We start from the raw sequence: 22735 nt of genomic DNA on the forward strand, positions 1-22735 counted from the left end.
AAATATTAAACTGATACTTCATGCCAAATGGATATGATTAGATATTTGAGAAGAGCTCCTGCTAGGGTGGTGCTTCTAGAGAAGGACTAATTAATACCTCTTCTTTCTTGTAAAATGGACACTTGCACGAGTTCTTCATCATGCTCATTTATGGTCCCTGTGAGCGATGTTTTCCATGGCTACAGCTGCAGTTAGGACTTTTAGGCAGGTGGACACTATGTCTTCGACTTGACTTCTCTTTTAAGTTCTCTTTTACATTCCAGATCTGATTGGTGGTCATCTCCCAAACACTTCCTGGCAGGCAAAAATGTTAAGTCCAAAATTATCCTTTTCCTTGTACTAATGAAATTCTCTTGAGTTCATTATTTTGTGTATTAACATCACCAGAAATACTTGTCCTCCTGCTGAAGTTTAAACCTCTGACCAATTTTGATTTCTTTCTCTTCCTCTTCTTTTATGTTGAACTATTACTACAGCAAACTCTTTAAAAATACTGTATTCACACCCTTTTTTCTTTCCTTTATGGAAGTTACCATCCTAATTCACATTTTTTAGTAATTTTATTTTAAAAATATACAATGGTGTTTTTTCTTAGTGTGCAGTTCTACAAATTCTAATGTGTAGATTTATGTAAAATTTCATAATCAGGATTCAGATCAGGTCCTTCACCTGCAAAAAGTCCTTAATGATAGTTTCCTCTTTGTGGTCACACCCTTATTCCATTTTAACACCTAAGCAACATTCATCAGTTTTCTGTCCAAAGTATGTTTAAAGTTTTGTCTTTAGAATGTCATATAAAGGAATCCTACAGAATACAATCATTTTAGACTGGCATCTTTCACTCAGCATAATGTCTTTGAGATTTATCCAGGCTGTAGCATGTATCAGTAGTTTATTTTTAGAGCTGGGTGGTATTTCATTCTGGATGTACCCTTATTGTCTTCTAAAACATAAACGTTTTTACACTGCTGTTCGAGGTGTGATCTCCACTGCAGGCCTGGTTCCCTCAACTCTTCCCTGTACTCTCTCAAGACTGTGCTCAATTATGTCATTTACACAATATGTCCCTTTTCTTTCCATTTGATGAGACTTGCTCCAGTTTAAAATAATTTCCCCCTTCATTTGCATTCTATTAACTAACCCTTCTTCAAGCCCATTTTCCAGGAATTTTTCTAAATCTTCTGAATATAGTTCATCTCTCTGAAGACTTTTAGTGCTATGATTTTGATACTTAACCTTATGTTGATTATAGCCATCCTTGTCTTGTAGATTGCACATGGATGTAAGAGATGAATCATAAAGTAAAAATGATGTCCGAGAGTAAATACTGGAAACTAAGATAAGCGAATCATTAGAAATATGCAAATCCCTTTATCTAGAGATTCCTGAGATGGCGTGAATGTAGCCACAGAGTATGTGTTCAGCCTTCTACAAGCATTAACCTTTTTTGCTGTCTCTCTTTGGCATGAGTTGTACTTGAAGGCACATTGAAATACCTTTTAACAGGATAGAGCCTCTGCTTTTCCAATGAGAGAGGGCCCATCTTTGGTCTGAGTGTCAGTTAGATCCTCACTGGGAAAATGTCTCCAGCTCATAGAACTTGAGGTCATTAACTGTGGATTCATGTGTCTGATTACATTTTCTTCCTTTCTGTATTAGTTTGTTAGCACTGTTGTGACAAAGTACCATAGACGAGGTGATTTAAACACAGACATTTTCTCATGGTGAGTGGGGTCAGCAGTCCAAGATCCAGATGTCGGCGGGTTTGGTCTCCTCTGAGGCTTCTCTCGTTGGCTTGTAATAGCCCCCTGCTTGCTGTGTCCTCAATGGCCTTTCCTCTGTGGACCCACCTCCCTGGCCTCTGTGTATCCATTCCTCTTATTATAGAGGTGCCAGTCACATTGGATCAGGGACCACCTAACACCGCACTTTAACTTACCTACCTCTTTGAAGTCTTTATGTCCAAATAGAGTCACATTCTGAAGTATTGGGGATAGGATTTTGACATGAAGACAGGGGACACAATTCAGCCTAGAACCCTTGTTCCCCAAGCAACTTCTTAAAAACCTGTCTTCCTGTATAACTTAAAGGGAAAAATTAATTGGTCGGGCTCACTCCATTAGAGAGCCTTGGCAGATATATTCTCATGACAAATTAATAAACTGGCCTTCTAGAAAGTCCCCTGTGAGCTTTGGTTACATAAATCAGCTTTTACCTGCCAATCAACTCTGGAACATCAATAAAATAAAATTTTTGAATTTTTAAGGCAGATGCTAGTCCCAGAACTGTGGCAAATTCTGGAAGATAAATGTCTGCTCTGGGAATCTGTTTTGGAAAGCAGCCTACCCACCTTCTCCAGCTATAGTCCTTTGCATTGTCTTGTACTGTGTAAGTTTCTGTTTGCGACTGCTGTAGTATTAGCCCCCTAGATATTTAATCTTGAACAAGCTACTTAATTTCATTTATTATAAAATAAACATTTTTCACATTTTGCCACATTATTAAGTAGGATATGTGAAATAATAGATGGTATTTCATGGTTTGTTGATTTTCTTTTCCTTATTGATAAATAAAATTAATGGTGCGATTTCACCTACAGCATCTTCAGTTTGGGGACATAGTTCACCTTTCTTTGCCTCTCTAGCCCCCTTCTCAGAATGGGTGAAGTGCCCACCACACTGTGTTCTGAGGATTAAGTAAGTCATTCATTGCTTAGTACATGGCTTGGCATATGATGTACACTCAAAGGATGGCATTATTGTAAATTTTTTGAGACATTTTTTGTGTGCAAAACCTCCTGTATAGGGAATGGATAATCAATATTTTACTTAAGAGGAATTAAGATTTGGGGGAAATGTTACTGCCTACTATGACTCTTACTACTTCAGTGACAGCAACCTATGAACACAGAGAAAAGGTTTGTAAAAGTTCACTTCCTGTGATTCAGAGTTTGTTACCTAGAGAGGTGGAAATGAGGATCAACACTTCCTGCTTTGTTTAGAAGCTTAAAGACTAACCCAGACACCTCTTATCTGTGTGTCATGTTGCAGTTACGTCATATAGGAAAAGGGGGCACTGAAGATGATTTGATGATAGCCTTTTAGTTCCCCTTTAGGATATATTTTTCTTAGAGGAATGAATTTAATGGAGCTGAGTTGGCAAAATGTCTTTCACTCTTGCTCCTGAATTCAGTTCTGGGAAGCTACAAAGAGTAGGAAGCATGTGGAAACTTTCTTTTGATGACGGCCACTGTGGAAAAGTGAGCACTGAATTTTTCATAGCTTGGAAGTTATATTGCTTTGATTGAACTTTTAAAGTCACACGGAGCTCCTTGTCCAGGTGGTCAGGAGGTGGCTAGGGGGTGGGGGAAGCACAGATGCATAGCTGTGTAGATGCATTGTGCCACGGTGGCACCAAAACTGAGGTCACATGGCTGAAGATACTCCCAAACTGGTGTAATAGTGTGAACAAAATATTTAGTAGGTGTATAAATAATTAAGAATAGTCTTGGCAGCATCCTCTCCTTTATCTGAAGCTCAGAAAAATTTGTGAACTTTCTCATCTACTCATCTGTAAAGCACTAGAATTTTCTATACTTCAGTATTTTCTTCTATCTTCAACCTCTCTCTTTGGTTGTTATTAGTAGTTTACGGCTCAATGAAAAGCTAGAGATTTCATTAATAATAACCTCCTAATGGATTCTACCCATAACCTCGTATTTATGTATTTTCTCCTTCCTTAGCTACTGACATAAAGGTAACCATTCTTGAGCCATTCCCTGCAGTCATGATGCTAAAGAACCACTAGCAAAGCTAGATGGCACTGAACTTCCATCTTTGCATTACTTATGCATTCCTGTACCCCACGTCCCTGATTGTCCTGATCCATCAGTTCCCAACAAACCAGGTTGATGAGGAATAGTTAATACTGTTTAGAACTTCCTTAAATGTATAATATCTACTTATGCATAATATAAACCAGACATTCTGATGAAGCAATTTCTAGAGTAGGAATACTGTAGCATAATACAAAATCTGATCTGGACCAGAGAATCAAATGAGTACAGTGGCTTTGTAAAGCAATACAAAATGACTTTTTTTATCTTAAGAAACATGGCTCCTGATTCAATACTAATAAAATTCTCCTACAGGGGTGTCTTAGTCTGCTCAGGCTGCTGTGAACAAATTACCATAGACTGGGTGGCTTTAACAACTCATGTTTACTGCTCACAGTTACAGAGGCTAGGAAGCCCAAGATCAAGGCCCTGGCAGATCTGGTGTCTGGAGAGGGCCCACCTCCTGGCTGCGCACAGCTGCTTTCTTAGTGTGTGCCCACCTGGCAGAGAGCTCTGGTGTCCCTTCCTTTTGTTATAAGGGCCCTAATCCCATCAAGGTTGTCCCACCTTCATGACCTTATCTAAGCCTAATTATCTCTTAAAGACTGCATCTCTAATAACAGAACATTAGGATTAGGATTTCAACATGAATCTGGGGGGGCAAACATGCAGTTCATAATTGGGGGGTCCCAGTTAGTAGCTTGCAGATGCTTAAGGCATTTTTTTAAACTCTTTGATAGTTACTACAGGCTTTGTGTCAGCCACATCCTTCCCTCAATCTCGTAGCCTTTCAATAAACAGAGACACATAACCGACTGTGATGTTCCTGATCAGGTTCTACTCAGCCATTTTTCTCGTTTCCTGTGTCCCAGTCTGTCTCACTTTCTCTTGTACATTATTGTCAGCAAACATCATGTTACAATATACTCATTAGGAGTGGTAATCAACTATAGAAAAAATGTGAGGTCCCTTCTCAAAAGCTAGGTATTCATGATTCCAAGGACAACACAAATGATAACCTTCCCCTAACAAGGTCACCCTTACTGGTTCTCCTAATAGTGAGAAGAATAGAGTAAATTTTTTATAATCAAGTCTTATTTTCTTCCATCTAAGAATCTTAGAGAACAATGAAGGTAGAAGAAATTGTGGTTACATGTATGTCCTTAGGGTCATTTGAGAAATTTCTTCTCCTAAATTGCATTTCACCTGATCCACATGTGGCAACAGGCTGCTGCATGCTGCATGACACAAAGGCCTTCCTGACTTCTAAGTTTTGAATTTACCAAAAGTTGATTTTCAGGCTGGGTCAGGGTTTCTAGTTGGGCAGCACCCTATTCTTGAATTCATCAAAATTCAAGACATTACTTAAGTAACGATATGTAAAATACCTGTGCTCCATATTTGACACGAGAGCAGGTACCATGTAGAGGATAGTTTATCTTCAGGGGACAATGATATTATTTGTTTGGCATATAATATACATTTAATTGGTGTTTATTAGAATGAATAAATGAGAAAAGAAATGAATGGAATCATATACTCAATTCAGGAAGAGCCCCTAATTAAAAAAAAATTAAATTTTGGATAATTTCAGAAATATAGCAAATAGCTTGACTTAATTCTATTTAAAATATTGACATTTGAGGGCTGACTTTCTTTTAAATTTCTTTTTATTAAAGTATACTTGATTATACAATCTTATATTCATACCAAGTATACAACATAGTGGTTCACCAGTTACCCACATTATTAAATCTTCACCCCAACTAGTGCAGTTACTATCTGTCAACATAAAAAGATGTTATACAATCACTGGTTATATTCTCCATTCTGTATTACCATCCCTTTGACCAACCTATGTCATGATTGAAAATATTTGTGCCCCTTTATCCCCTCACTGTCCTTGCCCACTCTCCCCAACCCCTCCCCCATGGTAACCATCAGCAACCTCTCAATGTCTATGAGTCTACTGCTATTTTGTTCATTTTTGTTTGTTTGTTTTTTTAGATTCCACAAATAAGTGAAGCCATATGGTATTTGCTTTTCTCTGCCTGGCTTATTTCACTGAGCATAATACCCTCTAGGTCCATCCATGTTGTCCCAAATGGCAGGATTTCTTTTTTATAGCTGAATAGAATTTCAACATAATGTATCACACTGTCTTTATCAATTCATATATTGATGGACATTTTGGTTGCTTCTATATCTTGGCTATTTGTAAATAATGTGGCAGTAAACATAGGGATGCATATATCTTTTTGAATCAGGTATTTTGTTTTCTTTGGGTAAATTCTTAGAAGTGGGACTACTGGGTCAAATGGTAATTTCTATTTTTAGTTTTTTGAGGAACCTCCATACTGCTTTCCACAGTGGTTGTACCAGTTTACATTCACACCAACAGCGTAGCATGGTTAGGATTGTCTGCATCCTTGCCAGCATTTGCTGTTTCTTGTCTTTTGGATAGTGGCCATTCTGACTGGTGTGAGATGGTATCTCATTGTGGTTTTGATTTGCATTTCCCTGATGGTTATCAATATGACACCTCTTTTCATGTGCCTGTTGGCCATCTATACTTCTTCTTTAGAAAAATGTCTGCTCAGGTCTTCTGCCCATATTTTAATTAGGTTATTTGTATTTTTGGTGTTGAGTCATATGAGTTAATTATATTTTGGATGTTAACCTATTAACAGATAAATCATTTATGGATATATTTTCCCATACACCCTTTTTGTTCTGTTGATGGTGTCCTTGGCTGTACAGAAGCTTTTAAGTTTGTCCCACTTGTTCATTTTCTTTAAGTTTGATAGTGTCCCACAGTTCATTTTTTATTTTGTTTCCCTTGCCCAAGGAGATGTGTCCAGAAAAACACTGCTCATACTTACATTCAAGAGATTTTTGCCTATGTTTTCTTCTAAGAGGTTTATGATTTCATGTTTTACATTTAGGTCTTTAATCGATTTTGAGTTTTGTGTATACAGTTAGACAGTAATCCATTTTCATTCTATTACATGTAGCTGTCCAGGTTTCCCAACACCAGTTATTCAAGAGACTGTCTTTTCCCCATTGTGTATTCATGGTGCCTTTATCATCTATTAATTAACCATATATGCATAGGTTTATATCTGGGCTCTGTATTCTGTTCCAGTGATCTATGGGTCTGTTCTTGTGCCAGTACCATACTGTTTTGATTACTGTAGCTTTGTAGTACAGCTTCAAGTCAGGGAGAGTAATACCCCTAGCTTTGTTTTTCTTTCTCAGGATTGCTTTGTCTATTTGGGGTCTTTTGTGGTTCCATGTGAATTTAGGATAGTTTGCTTGAGTTCATTGAAAAATACTGTTGGTATTTTGACAGGGACTGCATTTCTGTAATTTGCTTTGATAGGATGGCCATTTTGACAATATTAATTCTTCTTATCCATGAGCATGGGATAGATTTCCATTTATTTGTGTCTTCTTTAATTTCTCTCATCAGTGTCTTAACAGTTTTCAGAGTACAGGTCTTTCACCTCCTTGGTTAGGTTTATTCCTAGGTATTTTATTCTTTTTGATACAATTGTAATGAAATTGTTTTCCTAATTTCTCTTTCTGGTAGTTTGTTGTTTGTATATAGGAATGCAGCAGATTTCTGTGTGTTAATTTTGTATCCTGCAAGTTTGCTGAATCTAGTTATCAGTCCTAATATTGTTTTGGTAGAGTCTTTAGGGTTTTCACTAGCATTATGTCATCTTCAAATAGTAACAGTTTAACTTCTTCCTTACCAATTTGGATGGTTGGTGTCTCCTTATCTTGCCTGATTGCTGTGGCTAGACCTCCAGTACTATGTTGAGTAGAAGTGGTGAGAGTGGATCCTTATCTTTTTCCTAATATGAGAGGAAAAGCTTTTGGTTTTTTGCCATTGAGTATGATGTTAGCTATGGGTTTGTCATATATGGCTTTTATGATATTGAGGTACAATCCTTCTATACCCACTTTGTTGAGTTTTTATTATGAATGGATGTTGAATTTTGTCAAATGCTTTTAGATCATCTGTTGAGATGATCATTATTTTTTCCCTGTTTTTGTTAATGTGGTGTATTACGTTGATTGTTTTACAAATATTGTACTATCCTTGCATACCTGGAATAAATCCCACTTGGTCATGATGGATGATCTTTTTCATGTATTTTTTAATTTTGTTCATCAGGGAGATTGGTCTATAACTTTCTTTTCTTGTGTGTAGTGTCTTTATTGGTATTAGAGTGATGCTGACCTCACAGAATGAGTTTGGAAGTATTCCCTCCTCTTCTACTGTTTGGAATATTTTAAGAAGGATGGGTATTAACTCTTCTCTAAGCGTTTGGTAGAATTCAGTGGTGAAGCCATCTGGACTTTTGTTGGTTGGGAGTTTTTTGCTTACCAATTCAATTTAGTTACTGGTAACTGGTCTGCTCAGATTTTTCTGCTGTCTCCTGGGTCAGTCTTGGAAGGTTGTACTTTTATATGAATTTGTCCATTTCTTCTAGGCCATCCATCCAACTTATTGGCCTATAATTTTTCACAGAATTCTGTAATGATTCTTTGTATATCTGTGGTGTCAGTTGTAACTATTCCCTTTTCATTTCTGATTTTATTTGTGTCTTCTCTCTTTTTTTCTTGATAAGTCAGGCGAGGGTTATGTCTCTTTTGTTTATCTTCTCAAAGAACCAGCTCTTAGTTTCATTGATTTCTTTGTATTTTATTGATTTCTGCTCTGGTCTTTATTATGTCCCTTGTTCTACTAACTTGAGGTTTCATTTGTTCTAATTTTTCCAGTTTCTTTAATTGTGAATGTAGACTGCTTATTTGGATTATAGTTTCTTGAGGTAGGCCTGTGTTGCCATGTACTTCACTCTTAGAACTGATTTTGCTTGAGGGCTGCCTTTTCTAATCTTTAAAGTGATGTATACAAATCAAGTCAGTTTTTAGGTTCATTTGTGTCTACACATGAATGTTACCTGGGGGGCCTTCACAGTTAAGCACAGTGGCCTCCCTAAGCCTGCCTCTAATTCTTTATAGCCAGGGCCATCTGCCAGCCACAGTCCTACAGGATTTAGGTCTGCCTTCACTGATAAATTATCTTTCACCCATGCAAAATCCTCTTCCTTCCCCATTACCCAGCTGTAAGCGGCTCAGGAAGAAACACTTCATTCTGATATGATTTGCCAACCCGTGATTCACATTTATGTAATCATAACCAAGATATGGTCCCAGCAAATAGCTATTTAGAGTTTTCCCCAAATTTAATTTATAACTGTAATGATCATCTTCAAATTTTTATTCTGGTGGGTGTTATGAAAAAACAACTATTATTCTAGAGGTTTTATTAATATTAAGCAAAATAGCATTTTGCTGCCAAACAAGTCATTTATTTGGACATTTCAAAGGATAAATGATATTTGCTTTCCTATCTGAAGTTAATTTTGTAATTGACAGATTTTTCTATGTATTTTTTATGGTTTTATTAGCATTTTATAGCATGCTTTATATTTGAGGAAAATGCTTTACACTCATTTTAATTAGTTATTTCTCATATATATCAATTAGTTTTAGTAATGGAAAGAGTAAAGTCAGAAAGATTTTGAAAAGCAAGATGTCACATATGCATACAAATTAAAATGTAATGACTTCCATCTGGGGATTATTTCCCAGTCTCACAAGCAGTTATATAGAGAAAAATTGTATGGATGACAAATGGGCCTTGCTAGTTTTCTCATCTCCTCCAGAAGAGGGTGAAATGACTCATTCTTTAAAGTTGCTAATGATAATGGACACACCAGGTGACTATAGCAGGTGGGAAGAAGACATAAAGTGAAGCAAGATACAATGCCTGCACATCAGTCGGTGTGGTACTGAAACGGCCACGTAATGCTCAGGAACACAGGCTTCCAGCATCTCTGACCTACATTTGGTACAGATTTTACCACTTACTAGTATGTGACACTTAATTTCCTTTAACCATGCTTTCCCCACTTTCACAATGGAGATATCAGTGCCCATTTTGTAGTGTTTTTAAGGTTTAAAAGACTCTTCTCTAAAGTGCTAAGCTTAGTACCCGATCCCTGATCCCTAAATAGTGTTCACTAGCATTATTTATATTAGTCACCCAAAGATTTTTTTCTTGTCCTAGGTCATTAAGATCTCCATTCTTACCCTGACCTTCAACTTTTTTTTACTAAAAGGCTGTGAAACTGAAGTGTTTTTGAATGACAAGTCTATCCTGCAACTTAATTATTATGGGTGAGAATCTAAAATAATTCAATCCTTGATTCATAAAGGGTGATGTATCTCTCTGTTAGAAGGAACTTTTGACCATTATCCTAAACTTTCTTTGCCTCCCAAATGATCCATGTAATCAAACTTGCTCCATTGGGGAGTGCAGACATATTTATAACGTATGTAAATAGATATAGATAGGCGTATGGAAAAACCCCCCAACTTCCCTGCCTCCTAAAGTGCTCAGATGCTTCCTCTTATACCGGGGAGTGCTGTGCAGGGCTCGTGAGGCCCTTCCATGCTTAATGTGAACATGATGGCATTGTCATCAACTTAAGTCAGGTTTCATGTGGATGTCAGATAACCCATTCTTAGTACCTCAAAGTTCTGCTAATTCAGGATTGCTATGCTTTGAAATTCAACCAATTATTAAACACCAGCCTCGAACTAGAAAGAGCAAGAACATATTGTCAGGCTGAAATATATTGCAGGCTGGTCAGTATCACATCAGTGTTTATTTCAATTCTGTTTTTGAATATTTATGCACAGTTCCCAGGCCTTTGAAACAGCTGGACTACCCAATGTCCATGATGTTTCGCCAGGTAAAGCAGATGTATCATAAAAGATCATCATTTTTCTTTCATGTAATGTCAACAATTATTAGGATAATACATAGAGATGAACCAAACTAGATAAGTAATAATAAATTCAAAAGATATGGATGCGTTTGGTCCACATTTTTTACTTCCTACTTATTGTTCAACTAGACTGTATTTTAAAGTACAGAGAGAATAGATTAATGTCTGTATGTGAATTATTGTTGCAATATAAATTGCAGCAGTCATTAAACTAATGTGTAAAAACAGCATATAATGAGTACCTTAATGTTAACATTAATGCATCAATAGCCAACATTTACTTAATGCGCTGGCATTGTGCTGCTTGCAGTGGAATTTATAGAGTAAATTGCTGTGCAAAAGAGTGTCTTTAAAAACTGAGGGAGATGTTTTCGGGAGCAGGACATTAGGCCTTCTAATTTTCTCCATGATAACCAGTGACCATTCACATGAGTTAGTGTCTGTCACCCAGGCTCACACTAGGCCCTGCCTTACCATTTTTTTTTAGTTCTGGCTGCTGGTGATGTCAGATTTGTCCATGAGCTTACACTCTGTTTGCATTTGGCATCCACTTTCCTGTTACGCTCTTACACGGATTTGCGTGCCCAGCTCAGCCCCCATCTAATTGATTCTCCCAACTTGCCAAGTCTCTTTTGGTGTCCAGTCCCTAGCTGGCCCCCAATTTTCATTTTGGTGCGCTCATCTTTACCTTGTTTTGGTGGTTTCATTCTTCTGTGTGACTGTGACATATCAAACTACTAAATAGTTTAGAATTTAAATGGACTTAGACATACCAGTTTGAAAGGTGTAAGCAATATATAAATATTATTAAATTGCATAGCATAAATAATAATTGTTTTAGATATTTAAAGAGGCTGTTGGTATATGTATGCATTTATACACCCTTTACAGATAGCATTTATATATCACAGGCAGGTCCAGTGAGTTCACACACACACACACGCACACACACACACACACACTGTATGGATAAATACCACAGAGTTGGGCACATCTAATATACAGTAGTGGATATATTCTCATAGTGCATGGCTAAAACCTAGTTAAATAAATTACTACTCAAATCATCCACATCTATTCCTCTGCTTTTTTCTCTTGCTCCTATAGAAGTACATTTTCAAATGTGCTTCTGAAAAGTAAGGCTATTAGATTTTATTTTACATTTCTCCTCTCTACAATTTTGCTCTTCTGAGCAGAGACATTAATAAATTATTCTGCCTCACTTCCCTTCCCCAGAATAAGAAATGCCTGAATGCTCTCAAGAGAGGTCTGCAAAAAAATAGGCTTATGGTAGAATTATAAAAAGCTGATGCCTTTAGAATATCTGTGTGAGATCTTGATAAGGAATCTTCAAGGATATTATCACAGAGATTGGAAAAATTAGTGACTTTCCAGTTGTTAAGCCTGTTTTTTTAGTTTGGGCTGCAGTAACAGAATACCATACACTGGGCGGCTTAAACAACTAACCCTGATTCCTGATGGTTCTGGAGGCTGGAATCTGAGATCAGGGTGCCAACGTGGTCAGGCTGCTGAAGGCTCTCCTCCTGGTCCACAGACAGCCCTGTGCTCTGTATCCTCACATGGCAGAGAGAGGAGAGACCCCTTTTCATAAGGGCACTGGTCCCATCACAGGGCCCTTCATGCCTCATCCAACCCTGATCACCTCCCAAAGGCCCTACCGCCGGCCCATTAGACTGGGGAGTAGGGTTTCAACATAGGAATTTTGGGGAGACGATGCATTCAGTCCATAACACTGGGGAAAAGTAACCAATCAAATACTTGAGAAACAAAATTCTGTTGAAGAGAAAAGCGAGAGGAACAGTGTGCCTTGCCCCACTTTGGCGAATATAGAAATCTTTCTACTTCGGTCTCTATATGGGAGATCTCTCGGGCATAACTCTTCCGGGAAAAGTTGCGGGAACTTGAAAACATAGGGATTTTTATACTTTGGCAATTCTTTGGATGGAAACTGCTAGGAACTCTCAAAAAGAAGTCATGTACACTATTCCTAACAGTGATTTATAAACTAGACAGATAAAGTATAGGATATCCATTTAAACTTTAATTTTAAATAAATATTTTTTAGTATAAGTATATCCCATAAAGTATTTTTATTTGCTAAATCTGATACTCCTACAGTGAGTAGTTAATAAATTTATAGGCTATTACATTTTGGAAGTAAACCATTATGGAAATAGAGGATTTCCATAGAAAAAGATGGGGATATACTAGCAAATTAAATATTCCTAACCTAGTAAAGCAGGGATTTTCTTGGGATGCTTTTGAGATAATTGGCCAGGATAGTCAACTGAGAAATACTATAGAATGAGGCCACTATGGATAATTACAAAGAAATTTACAAATAGTAATAATCAGCTCGTAATTGACTAGAGAAAATAAATGTGGACATGTTCCTATAAATGCTTATGATAAGTGAATGCATTTCTTCCCAATGAAACCTTCATACACATGAAAGCTTGCAAGCAGTATATTAGTATACTTCTTTGGTATACTAAGTTTTGGTCTAAGCTTAAAATTTCATACTCAGCAAAGTTCTTACAGAAGAGAAAACCTTTTGTCATGGGCCACTGGGTTCATGACCTATAAAAGCTACGTGACACCTGTGAATCACATACACATTATCACTGAATCTTATAAAATTATTACTGTATTTCTAAAGGGTAGTGATTTTTATTAGCATGCTCATCATCATTAATCAGGTTGAAATGTGGAAGAACTTAAAAATACATAGACCAATAAAGAGTTTAATGACTTACTCATTTAAGAGTGTGCAGAGTGTGCTTGAAAGCATTCATCATGGCCCTTGGTTTTGGACATGAATATTTTGGTTCTCAGTGAAAATGAGAGAAAAATATCTTTTATTCTTTCTTTTCAGCTTCTACAGTTGAAAATCAGTCCATGGGCTTGTTATTAATGGTTGGTGATGATATTTTTCAAGTTTCAGATGAAACTGTCTTACGTTTCTGTGACAAAAGGTAGAATTAATATAAAAAAATGAGAGAAGGCTTGAATTAGGGCCAGGACAGTTGTAAAGTGAAGCAACAGCATATATTAAATTTGGTAACTCTGCTCAATCATTTTAGACTATTTCTTGAATTCATATAATCTATTAATAAAATTTCTAACAGTATCTAGTCATAAAATATTAACTAGATAGAATTTGTAGTAATGATTTATTTAAGAACATCACATTTTATTGCTTGAGCTGTGGAACTGTGCACTCACACACAGGCTTGTGATTGTTAAAATTATTCTATGTCCAAAGATCATCATTATTATTATTTAACTCTGGAACCTGGCCACATGCTACACAACATTCTGTATGGAAAATAACACGTGCTTATTGCACTTGAACAGCCTGGATATTGGCTTCTGTTTTTCCTCTTGGTGTCAGTAGCTGCCGTAGTTCCACTAAGAAGCTGAGAAGAATCGTGCCAGCCTGAGAGTGAGTGCTAGTAACTTAAGATCTCGTTCCTAGTTACAAGGCCTTTAGAACCTGTCCTCCGAGTCGCTGTTTCCCCCTGACTGGTCCCACCCTGGCTTGGTTACTGGACTCACCTTTCACGTTCCCCCTATTGCAGCTATTGGACCTGTACCCTAGCATTTAAAACTCAGGAGTTCCTGAATCCATCTGGTTCTCCACCACAGCAGCTCCTACTGAGCCACTGAAGGAGCATCGACACACCTCCCCGGCCTGCCACATCTGTTCTCTGTGAATTTAGTCCAAACCAACTATTCACCCTGGGGGTGTGTCACAGGGATTAGACGCCAGATATATGGAATGTGCCATGCAGTGCTGAAGATTGTCTTTAAGAATAATTATGAGCCAAGTTTTAGCTTCAGTGTTTTGTCCACCTGTCCTTTTGGCACCTCCCTAGCCACCCAGGAGCCTAGGACTTAAGTGGCTTCCAGGACCTTTCATGAAAGAAACTTTTCTCACTTCCTTTCTGATTTGCATTTTTTGGTAATATTTGTTAGTTACCCAGATAAATGAACTGGTTTTAATGTGAGGAAAATGCTTTGTAGTTTGATGTTTTATCCTAATTGGAGATACATACTTTCAAGTGGTAGCACACACAGGTCGGGGTGAAGCTCCCCCAGTGAGGCATTCCAGGCTGCTGCTCACGTTCTGGGGCAGATGTGTGAGTCAGCCTGGAGGAAACTCAGGTGCACAGGCCGGGAAGGCCAGGAAGAGATAAAATCACCTGGAAGGGACTCACAGAGGCCCTCCGTCCTCCGTTCTCCAAGTCAATGCCCTTGCCTCCGACTTTACAGGGTAAACATAAGACTCCAAAGAGCTATACCCTGATTTTCTAACACCAGATCTACAGATTGACCTCTTTTCATGTATGTATGTTTGTTCTATTCCTTGGACATAATGTCATCTAAGATCAGTCTCCCCCACTGTGCTGCACCTTCAGCTTCTCCCTGCCCACTGGCTTCTTGTCCCTGGAACATTCTAAAGCCGGTCTGACCTAACCCTCCCTCAGCCTCATGCTCCCTTCCGACTGCTCGTCACTCTTCTACTTCGGAGGCAACGTTCTTGAATGAGGTATGAATAATGGCCAGTCTACTAAAATCTGACATTTTCCCCACGGTCCGTTTGTTAAGTCCAATATGCAGCTACTCATTGCATGTGGCTATTTATGCTAATTGAATTTTTAAAAACGAACAAATCAGTTCCTCAGCTTCACTACTACATTTTAGGTGCTCAATGCCCACAGGTGGCTATCCTATTGGACAGTGCAAACATAAAATATTTCTATCAGCTCGAAATACTGTATCATATTGCTTCTTAGAAACTCTTCTACTTTAAGACACCAGACGTTCATGTTGCTAACCTAATGTACATTTTTGAGTTCTACTTGGTCTGTTAGCAGGATTCATCAGTGTTGACCATTCTCTGCTTTTCAAAACACATCCTTTCCTCAGCTTCTCTGACACCCTTGTATCCGTGCATGCCTCATTTTATTGCACTTCACAGTGTGTTTATTTACCAAGTGAAGGTTTGTAGCAACCCTGCGTCCAACAAGTCTGTTGGCACCATTTTCCACCAGCACAAGCTCACTTCATGTTTCTGTCACATGTTGGTAATTCTTATACTATTTCAAGCATTTTCATTATTATATGTGTCATGGTGACCTGTGATCAGTGATCCTTGCTCTTATTGTAATTGTTTTGGGATGCCACGAACTTCACCCATTTAAGATGGCAAACTTAATTGATAAATGGGTGTGTTCTGACTGCTCTACCAACTGGCCCTTTCTCTCCTTGTCTTCCTGTCTCTCTCCCTCTCTCTCTCCCCTTCTCCCCTTCTCCCCTTCTCCCCTCCTCCCCCTCCCCCTCCCCTTCTCCCTAGGCTTCCCTATGAACTGAGACACTGAGTAATATAGTTGTTTGGCCAATTAATAACCCTACAATAGTCTCTAAGTATTCAAGTGAAAGGAAGAGTGACACATCGTTCACTTTTAATCCAAAGGTGTGATTTAGCCTAGTGAGGAAGGCACTTCAAAAGCCAAGACAGACCAAAAGCTAGGTCTCTTGTACCAAACAGTTATTCACATTGTGAATGCAAAGGAAAGGTTCTTGAAAGAAATTAAAATGTCCCAGAGAACACATGAATGATAAAGTCAAACAACCTTATTGCTGATATGGAGAAAGTTTTCGTGGTCTAGATAGGAGATCAAACCAACCACAGCATTTCCTTAAGCAAAGCCTAATTGAGAGCTTGGCTTTACTCTCTCATTCTGAGAAGGCTGGGAGAGGTGAGGGAGCTGCAGAAGAGGAGTTGGAAGCGAGCAGAGCCTGGTTCATGACACTTAAGGAGGGAAGCCATCTCTGTAACACGAAAGCACAAGGTGAAGCAGCAGGTGCCAATGGAGAAGCTGCAGCAAGTCATTCAGAAGCTCCAGCTCAGGTCATTACCAAAGGTGCTGCACCAAACAACAGATTTTCAATGGAGATGAAACAGCCTTCTGGAAGAAGATGCCACCTAGGACTGTCATAGCTGGAGAGAAGTCCGTGCCTGGTTTCAAAGGACAGGCTGCCTCTCTTGTGAGGGGCTAATGCTGCTGGTGACTAAACCGAAGCCAGTGCTCACTGACCACGCTGAAAATCTTAGGGCCTTTAAGAATTACGTTAAATCTATTCTGCCTGTGCTCTGTAAGGGGAGCAACAAAGCTTGGGTGACAGAAAATATGTGGATAACATGGTTTACTGAGTATTATTTCAAGCCCACTGCTCAGAGAAAAGATTCCTTTCAAAATATTACTGCTCATTGACAATCCAAAATCCAAGAGCTGACATGGATAATGAGATTAATGTTGTTTTCTTCCCTGTTAATACAACATCCCTTCTGTAGCCCATGGATCAGGGAGTAATTTCAACTTTCAAGTTTTATTACTTAAGTTAAGAAATACTTTTCATAAGGCTAGAGCTGTGATAGATGTCATCACAGATGACTGTGATATCCTCTGATGGACCTGGGCAAAGTTAGTTGAAAAACTTCTGGAAAGCGTTCAGTATTCTAGATGCCATTCAGAACATACATGATTCATGGGAAGAAGTCAAAATACCAACATGAACAGGAGTTTAGAGAAGTTGATTCCAACCCTCATGGATGACTCCAAGGACTTTAAGACTTCAATGGAGAAAGTCACTGCAGATGTGGTGGAAACAACCAGGGAACCAGAAGTGGAGGCTGAAGATGTGACTGAATGGCTGCATCACATGATAAAACTTAGGGGGTGAGTCGTTGCTTCCTATGGGTGTGCAAAGGAAATGGTTTTTTGATTTGGAATTCACTCCTGGTGATGTGCTGTGAATATTGTTGGAATGACAAGAAAGCATTTAGAATATTCAGTAAACTTAGTTTATAAAGCAGGAGCAGAGTTTGAAAAGGCTGAGTCCAATTTTGAGAAAGTTCTACTAAGGGGTAAATGCTATCAAACAGCAGCACATGCTACAAAGAAATCATTCATGAAAGGAGTAGTCAGTACATGTGGTCAACGTCATTTGCCTTATTTTAAGCAATTGCATCAGCTGTCCCAACCTTCAGCAACCCCCACCCTGATCAGTCAGCAGCCATCAACATGGAGGCAAGACCCTCCACCAGCAAAAAGATTATGGCTTGCTGAAAAATCAGATCATAGTTAGCATTTTGTAGCAATAAAGTACTTTTTAATTAAGGTATGCACATTGTACAATAGCATTATGTCCAGAAAACACTTAAGAGACTACAGTAAAATGTAATTGTAACTTTTATACGCACTGGGATACCAAAAAGTGCATCAGCCTCACTTGGCCGAGCTACCCGCTTTGTTGAGGAGGTCTGCGACCAAACCTGCCCTGTCTCCAAGGCGCGCCTGCCGACTTCCTCCTGCCTCTCAGCAACTCTCTGTCTCCTCCGGCTCTTCTCCCTTGGATTCTAGTCCTTAAATTTCCATTTATATGTTGAGAAATTCCAAATCTATTTTCTCTTTTTTGACTAGAGTTTCACGGTTCAAACATCTCTAAAATCTAATGGGAATTTTTGACCCCTTCTCCCAAACTTACTGTCTGTCTTCTTACCCCCGGTCTTCCCCAGGTCAGTCAGTAGCACCACCCTGCATTCAGTCACGGGATAAAAACCTGGTCTCACCCTGCGGTCACGCCCGCACGTAAGCAGTCTCCCTGTGAAGCCAATCTTAAAGTCACTGCAGTGACCCATTATTAATTGTCAGCTTTTCTGATCTCTCCCATTTTTTATCCACATTTAATCCAAAGCTGTTTTCAATAATCAGTTGATCATATTCCTCCTTTGACTTGAATCCTTTCAACAGATTACCATTGTTTTTAAAAATAAAAATGAACACCTCGACATTTCCTTCCCACACAGTCCGTGCTTGCACGCGCCGTCCTGCAGCTCCTCTAGAGCACCACACTCTCTCTCAGCCCAGATCGTCCACCACTGTTACCTTACCTGGGGTATCAGCACCTTGCACCCACGCACGCCCTCAGTTTATTCAACGGTTTCTCCGGGGCCTTCCCTGACCACATCCCTAGTTGGTTCAAATCTCCCTGCTCAAAGCTCTCCCAGTACTCTCTTTGCCTTTTTTATAATTTGTTCAGTATTTGGCCATGATGGTAAATATCAAATCAGTTTTGGAATGAAAACATAAGAGGAATGGACATTAGGGAGAGGATGGAGAGAAAAGGAAACATGAATGAAATACAATCTTTAGTATAGCAGAATACAAAATAAGCAAGTCCAGTTTTAAAAACAGCCTTGGATCATTGTTAAAATATTGACCATGAAAAAGTACTGAAGAGAAACACTTACACTCTTTGCCAAGTTGAAGCAACTGTCGGCTGTGCCTTGGTTCAGTTTCTGCGCGTACCAGGATATCCAGGGCCTGTAGATCACACGGAGAAAGCGTTACGTGGATACACTGCATTCAAGACCCAAGGCACCTGGATTAGGGTTTGTGTGGCCTCATCAATAGTAATTATGAGAACGTTACCGTAAGAAGCAGAGGACCAGAGCAATATTTTCTCTTTGATTTTTCAAATCTCTCTAGCCAAAGACTATACTACCTGACCACAGCACTGTGAACATGTATTTTGATGATCACTGGAGGAAATGATTTGTGTTTATTTTCAAAAAGTGCCTTTCTCCTTTTTTTTTCAGTCTTTGCTGTTGTTTCTCCTGGGCTCTTGTTCTCTGTGCTGTGTGTTGATATTGAAAGCACTCACATGACAAAACCTCTTTCTTACTAAAGACAAGGTCTTATTTCAAACTGAGAAAATAATTAGAAACCTGACAGGAATTCCTTTGGGTACAATAGTGTTTGTAATGAGAAAATTGTACATCATTGAAGTCAAAGGGCTTGGCCTTGGGAGCAGAGAGACGCTCAGTTTTGGTTCCTAGGGCTGAGCCCAGCCGCTTATCACAACTCTCCTGGACGATGGTTGTTCCTTTTCCTGCCCACATATGCCAATCAGTGTCTCTCTGATGTTTTGCTTCAATGCTTATTAGGTAAATCCTGAAGCAGATACCCATTTCATTATGTCTGGAAAAAATCCAGATACAGGTGCATGAATTAAATCACTCACTTGTGCATCACTTCAAGCATGAAGTTCAAACTCATTGGAAGCCACAAATTATATGCTTCAGAGACTTCTGCAATTTCAGAGAGGACTGAATTTGAGGGCTGGAGAAAGAAAGGACATACAAGTGTTAAGCTCGCTTCTGTCTGCTGGCATCTTGCTGATAGTTTAGTTGGCATCTCAAGGATAATTCTAAAGGTCAGAGGAAAACGCAGGGGAAATAGTGCTGTGACTCATTCCCACCTCTTGTTTGTATAACAAGGAAAAATAAATTAGAATCAGGAGTACAGAGCTTCTTGTAATAATAATTAACAATTCTTAGTCCTGGAACACTTCTGTTACTGGAATATACTACAATATATTCAAAAATAGAAGGTACCCTTTTTCAAAGGGGAGAACTGCATTTCATCAATAATAAGTATCTGTTAGTAGCTGCAGTCCTATTCATTCACCAGCATCCAGTACCGTCTGAGTGATGGAAATGTGAATTCTTAACAGAATTATTTCAGTAACCTATTTGGTGTAGTTCCTATCATGAACAATAGCAAAACAATAAATAATAAGCTTGTAAATGTTGTAGCTTGATGTATTTGTATAACCATGAGATTTTTAAGCAGTTCAGTTTTCTCTACCCTAGGTCATTTGTTAGGGCAAGACGAGCCATTATTGAAGAGACACATACGACCTTTACTAGCATATGATTCACTGATTTCCAGATAGAGCTAGTTAGGAACTACTACAGGTAAGAAAAGACGAAGACTGTCTTTTTTTATATGCTTCTGGATCTTCCTGTACCTTATAATTCTAAAGGAAAATAAATTTGGCTGCTAAGAGATCAGTAGGTATGCCGCCAGAACACACTGTTCAGTCCTTACAGCGTGCTTCCTGTTGGGGGCGCCCTCACCCTGCTCTCTCGGTGGGGGATGCACGTCATGAAATCAACCGCTGTGGGACACCTCCCCTTGCGGCTCTACGCAATGACATCAGTGTTTGGGTCCGAGCTGTAAGGACCGGGTCAAAGAGGAAAGCATTCTTGCCCAGCACTTTATGCTTTCACTGCTCTCTTTAATCTGTTGGGGACGCTGGGAGAATCTGCTTGATTGGTTATATGTATTTTACGCTTTCTCATTTGAAATGAGAATTTCTCATTTCAGTTTCTCGTTTCTTCTCTTTCTCACACACACACCCCAAGTAGGATAGGAGCAGTAGTACTTAAAGGGATACTTGTTAGAGAGACGGTTGTGGGGGGTGAGGATTCTCACCGAACCGAACGGACCCAGAGCCCTGGCGTGCGAAGAGGGCAAAGGAGGCCGGCGTAGGAAGGCGGTGGCTTCCGCCTGTCTTTCCTTCTCCTTCCCTCTTCATCCTTCCTCAGACTTGTTCAGCATCTACTCAGGACCGGATACTGAAAGGGGAATACAGATAAATGAAATGACTTTTAAAAAATATCTTAACCATATAGTAAGAAAGTAAGACTTGGACATAATTAACCTTGCATATTTCAGGAAGAGAAAAAAAAATGGGGAGCAGGGGATAAGTATAATTGTGACTTTATATTTCATACGTTTACATAAAACCTGACAAGGAAACAGTGACACATGAAGGAACATTTTCTGGATTGTCATAAAAGAGGAGAGGAGGTCTGAGTGTAAAGAGAAGAATGCAGTTTAGAAAAGAAAGGATTTGAGGACTACCTCCTCTCGGCCTCTGTATAGAGAGTAGCGGCTGGTGCCTTTGTAAGAGGTCTGGCCCAAGATAGAGTAAAAAACAAACACTGTTTTCAAGCAAAAAGTATTTCTTTAAATAACTTTTGGGCTTCCTGTGTAGGTGGTTGATCAGATAGTCCTATTATAGGACTAGTGGTAAAGTAAGTAAAACCAGTCCTGAAGACAGAGGGCTGCAGGGTGGTGACTAGTGTGTGGGGACTTAATTACTTTGCACAGCAATATTAAGCACTGTACCATGAGTGTAAGGGTCTGGGAAAATTTTCCATAGAGAAAAATTTTTTTCTTGATATACAGACACATTTTCATATCATTTGTTCATTTAACAAATAATTATTGTGCATCTAATCATTGGTAGCCATTATTGTAAGACCTGGGGACACACCCATGAACAGAACAGTTCTTTGTGAGGTTTACATTCTACCCCTTTAGCAAAGGGCAGTGGAGGCAGTGATGACTGGCAGAATGGAATGAGGCTGCTGGCTGCTTGAGGTGACTGACTAGTCAGGGGGGTTTTTGCAGGCTGGGCCCTGCCTGGGAGTCAATATGTAGCCACTCCAGTATCCCCATGTAAAGTATTTTTTTATGCTGTGAAAAGCTGTGGTCTAGACCACACTGTGGTCTGTGTGCATGCATACATATGCATGCATATACTTGAACTTGGAGCTACCTTTAACTTTTGTGGATTGGAAACTGAGTACAGAGGCCAACATACCTATGTGCCATGTCTGCACATCTGAAATAATACATGAAGTCATTAAGCTGTTAAATAAAATAATGTCCTATCTTCACAGCTTGACAAATAAAACTTCCTAGAATCTGGTCATTCAGGTGTCTAAAACTTGGCAGGATAAGAAAGCCACTCTTGACCCACAGCCTGCAGCCCACTCCTCCCCACCCACCCCCACCTCTGGGGTACCACCAGAGTCTCACTGGAATGTCGTATGTAGATGCAGTGGCCACGATTCTTAGCTCTGTCCACAGCCCTCTGGTTCATTCCTCTCTTTTCACTCCCTTTTCTTCTCAAAAAGCCACCCTTTGGCAACACCTTGAACCTAAAGCTATATAAACTGGCCACCTGATTTTTGACTACAGCAGGACAGATTCAGAGAAGCCGTGCAAATCCTAGAACAGGCTTAGGGACTATTTGTCCAAGAAATCCCCAAAGCTAAGTGTGGCCTCTCAAGCTCCTTAGCGCC

At 39.2% G+C, this 22735-nt stretch overlaps 1 long non-coding RNA gene across 3 annotated transcripts in view; it reads right to left on the reverse strand.

The window, feature by feature from the left end:
- The window catches only part of LOC118968142 (uncharacterized), a 133250-nt gene that overhangs the window by 41902 nt on the left and 68613 nt on the right, over window positions 1-22735 (reverse strand). For 2 of the 3 annotated variants that reach the window (XR_012124005.1, XR_012124004.1), the window contains exons 2-4: window positions 21075-21217; window positions 19819-19916; window positions 19046-19118 (exon numbers count right to left, since the gene is read on the reverse strand). This is a non-coding gene — a long non-coding RNA (uncharacterized lncRNA). Of the gene's footprint in view, window positions 1-13461; window positions 13689-19045; window positions 19119-19818; window positions 19917-21074; window positions 21218-22735 lie in introns of those variants that run through there. The other variant, XR_012124006.1, reaches the window with a different exon arrangement.

This window comes from Manis javanica, chromosome 12 (assembly GCF_040802235.1).
Source record: "Manis javanica isolate MJ-LG chromosome 12, MJ_LKY, whole genome shotgun sequence".
Taxonomy (NCBI): Eukaryota; Metazoa; Chordata; class Mammalia; order Pholidota; family Manidae; genus Manis; species Manis javanica.